We start from the raw sequence: 4,675 nt of genomic DNA on the forward strand, positions 1-4,675 counted from the left end.
ACTGCATTTGAGTTTGACACAAAGCGACTGAGTGTTCCTCGTCAGCTAGGTAAATGCATTTCTAAGAAAATTCTTCTTTGATTTATGATGGCTATCTGCTGATACACTTAATTTATTATCATTTAATCATATTATATTTGGTCACACTCACAGCATGGTTAATGTTTACGATGTTTTTTTTTTGTTTTGTTTTTTATTGCTTGAAGAACATAAATATGTTTACGATATAATATGCATGTATTTAGTAGCTAGCTAATTTTTGAATGTAGTATTCTATACTCTCCGCTTATCAAGATGTGACCAGTAAAAAAAAAGTTAACTTTTTAAGTTTCAGCACATGCCCCTCAAAACGTCTGTGCACGGCCCTGATCTGTTCCCTGCTCCGGCGCGGTTAGCGCTCACACTGCATGCGTACTGCGCCAGAGCCCAACCGAACCGGGCCCTGGCCCACCTCTTCCAACCGGGCCAGGGCCGGCTAAACGAACCGCGCCCGATTGCGGCACATAGCGCTCACACTAGTCAAACGAACCGGGCTTTGGGGGTCAAACGCGCTCGGGCGCGGTTCAAAACGCCTAGTGTGAGTACACCCTAATCAATGCAAGCGTTTTAGGGGCTGTTATGATGACGAAATGAGCTCCGTATTAGACATATTAAATATTAGATTTAAGTTGTGCCATTTTAACCCTTGACATCCTTTACAAAAATAAGAGAACGTTTATTAGTAAAACGCACGACAATATTATTTTATTCAGATCCCCAAAACTTCCATAAATTGCTTCGACATACTTCCGGGTTTCCCCGGTACGGGATAGGGAAATCACAAGGTGACGTTTTAATATGGGCGTGGCTTCAACGTCACACTCGGACGTGGGCGGGGTTGTATCGGGGATGGGGGCGTGACTTCCGACGTCACACGTGGATGTGGGCGGGGTTGGATGTCCACCGCAGGCTGCAGCGAGCCCTACTTGAGCTATTGTTAAATACATTAAAGAAATAGGATTAATCAGGAGAATTTAGGAATGTGTGTTTTGTTTTTGTTTTTGTTTATATATATATATATATATGTATATATTAGTTGCTTAAGATGTGACCAGTAAAAAAAAAGTTAACTTTTTAAGTTTCAGCACATGCCCCTCAAAACGTCTGTGCACGGCCCTGATCTGTTCCCTGCTCCGGCGCGGTTAGCGCTCACACTGCATGCGTACTGCGCCAGAGCCCAACCGAACCGGGCCCTGGCCCACCTCTTCCAACCGGGCCAGGGCCGGCTAAACGAACCGCGCCCGATTGCGGCACATAGCGCTCACACTAGTCAAACGAACCGGGCTTTGGGGGTCAAACGCGCTCGGGCGCGGTTCAAAACGCCTAGTGTGAGTACACCCTAATCAATGCAAGCGTTTTAGGGGCTGTTATGATGACGAAATGAGCTCCGTATTAGACATATTAAATATTAGATTTAAGTTGTGCCATTTTAACCCTTGACATCCTTTACAAAAATAAGAGAACGTTTATTAGTAAAACGCACGACAATATTATTTTATTCAGATCCCCAAAACTTCCATAAATTGCTTCGACATACTTCCGGGTTTCCCCGGTACGGGATAGGGAAATCACAAGGTGACGTTTTAATATGGGCGTGGCTTCAACGTCACACTCGGACGTGGGCGGGGTTGTATCGGGGATGGGGGCGTGACTTCCGACGTCACACGTGGATGTGGGCGGGGTTGTATCGGGGATGGGGGCGTGACTTCCGACGTCACACGTGGATGTGGGCGGGGTTGGATGTCCACCGCAGGCTGCAGCGAGCCCTACTTGAGCTATTGTTAAATACATTAAAGAAATAGGATTAATCAGGAGAATTTAGGAATGTGTGTTTTGTTTTTGTTTTTGTTTATATATATATATATATATGTATATATTAGTTGCTTATTAGTGCTCCACACTCCAGTCGGTAGCGGTAAATGCACCAGAAGTTGGTTTGCCATCCGCCATAAAATGTTATTAGAAGAAGAAGAAGAAGAAGAAGAAGAAGAGCCCTACTTGAGAAGAACGAAAATGTCACATGACGGGAATGTGTAGCTCGCTGTAGTCAGCTATGCAACTGTGTGATCATGGCGGATCCGGGAGGAGAGTCATTGGAGTCATGGCTAAGTGAGTTGTTATGCTAATACATTAGTAGAATACGATTTAATTGTACTCTGTAACGTCTTTTAGACAAGCAGTCACATCCAGATGCTGTTTGTGACCAGTTGTTTTGTCATGGAGTCTCTGTGATATTTAGACTTACATGATGGCATGATGGCTAGACGGAATATAAACTGATCCTTCCTAGACTGCATTTTTAGGTGTGATAGGTGCGTTCCAATTCAGCAGAATATTTGGGTCGAACCGAACGTTCGAACGTATGGAACGATATTCCGGACAATTTTCAAATAGAATAGCAAATTGTATTTTCAATTGCGTTTTCAATATGTGGACGCATAAATTGTGACATAATCCAAATGCAATTGCAAATCCTGCATTAGCGTTTGCATTTTCGCTTTCGCGAACGCACAGTGACTGCCAAATTTCAAATGAAAAAGCAAAGTCCATTTGCAACTGTATTTCCCATGTCTTAGGAGTTACGAGCCTGTCATATTTAAATAGCAATATTAATTACCAGTCTGCTTTTTCACTCTCGCTGCGTCGCGCATGTAACCTCATTAGAAATGGGATCTTTATAATCCTTTAAAATATAATAATGTCCGATTTCTCCAAAACGCTGCAGTAAAATGGTTTGATATGAGGTGTGCATATAGTATGGGACGTCCCTTATAAGAACCGACCATTGTTTTTTTCTACTTATTAGAAATGAGATCTTTATAACCTTCTAAAGTGTAATAATGTCTGATTTCTCCAAAATGCTGCAGTAAAATGGTTTGATATGAGATGTGTATATAGTATGGGACGTCCCTTATAAGAACCGACCATTGTTTTTTTCTACTTATTAGAAATGAGATCTTTATAACCTTCTAAAGTGTAATAATGTCTGATTTCTCCAAAATGCTGCAGTAAAATGGTTTGATATGAGATGTGTATATAGTATGGGACGTCCCTTATAAGAACCGACCATTGTTTTTTTCTACTTATTAGAAATGAGATCTTTATAACCTTCTAAAGTGTAATAATGTCTGATTTCTCCAAAATGCTGCAGTAAAATGGTTTGATATGAGATGTGTATATAGTATGGGACGTCCCTTATAAGAACCGACCATTGTTTTTTTCTACTTATTAGAAATGAGATCTTTATAACCTTCTAAAGTGTAATAATGTCTGATTTCTCCAAAATGCTGCAGTAAAATGGTTTGATATGAGATGTGTATATAGTATGGGACGTCCCTTATAAGAACCGACCATTGTTTTTTTCTACTTATTAGAAATGAGATCTTTATAACCTTCTAAAGTGTAATAATGTCTGATTTCTCCAAAATGCTGCAGTAAAATGGTTTGATATGAGATGTGTATATAGTATGGGACGTCCCTTATAAGAACCGACCATTGTTTTTTTCTACTTATTAGAAATGAGATCTTTATAACCTTCTAAAGTGTAATAATGTCTGATTTCTCCAAAATGCTGCAGTAAAATGGTTTGATATGAGATGTGTATATAGTATGGGACGTCCCTTATAAGAACCGACCATTGTTTTTTTCTACTTATTAGAAATGAGATCTTTATAACCTTCTAAAGTGTAATAATGTCTGATTTCTCCAAAATGCTGCAGTAAAATGGTTTGATATGAGATGTGTATATAGTATGGGACGTCCCTTATAAGAACCGACCATTGTTTTTTTCTACTTATTAGAAATGAGATCTTTATAACCTTCTAAAGTGTAATAATGTCTGATTTCTCCAAAATGCTGCAGTAAAATGGTTTGATATGAGATGTGTATATAGTATGGGACGTCCCTTATAAGAACCGACCATTGTTTTTTTCTACTTATTAGAAATGAGATCTTTATAACCTTCTAAAGTGTAATAATGTCTGATTTCTCCAAAATGCTGCAGTAAAATGGTTTGATATGAGATGTGTATATAGTATGGGACGTCCCTTATAAGAACCGACCATTGTTTTTTTCTACTTATTAGAAATGAGATCTTTATAACCTTCTAAAGTGTAATAATGTCTGATTTCTCCAAAATGCTGCAGTAAAATGGTTTGATATGAGATGTGTATATAGTATGGGACGTCCCTTATAAGAACCGACCATTGTTTTTTTCTACTTATTAGAAATGAGATCTTTATAACCTTCTAAAGTGTAATAATGTCTGATTTCTCCAAAATGCTGCAGTAAAATGGTTTGATATGAGATGTGTATATAGTATGGGACGTCCCTTATAAGAACCGACCATTGTTTTTTTCTACTTATTAGAAATGAGATCTTTATAACCTTCTAAAGTGTAATAATGTCTGATTTCTCCAAAATGCTGCAGTAAAATGGTTTGATATGAGATGTGTATATAGTATGGGACGTCCCTTATAAGAACCAACCATTGTTTTTTTCTACTTATTAGAAATGAGATATTTATAACCCTTTAAAGTGTAATAATGTCCGATTTCTCCAAAACGCTGCTGTAAAATGGTTTGATATGAGGTGTGCGTATAGTATGGGACATCCCTTATAAGAACCGACCATTGTT

General features: G+C 38.7%; 1 pseudogene; it reads left to right on the forward strand.

Moving 5' to 3' along the window:
• The first annotated feature begins 1,950 nt into the window (after positions 1 to 1,950).
• LOC107561028 (ADP-ribosylation factor-binding protein GGA3-like) overlaps positions 1,951 to 4,675 on the forward strand; it is a 17,852-nt pseudogene continuing 15,127 nt past the window's right edge.

Source organism: Sinocyclocheilus grahami, unplaced genomic scaffold, assembly GCF_001515645.1.
Source record: "Sinocyclocheilus grahami isolate Dianchi unplaced genomic scaffold, SAMN03320097.WGS_v1.1 scaffold752.1, whole genome shotgun sequence".
Classification (NCBI taxonomy): Eukaryota; Metazoa; Chordata; class Actinopteri; order Cypriniformes; family Cyprinidae; genus Sinocyclocheilus; species Sinocyclocheilus grahami.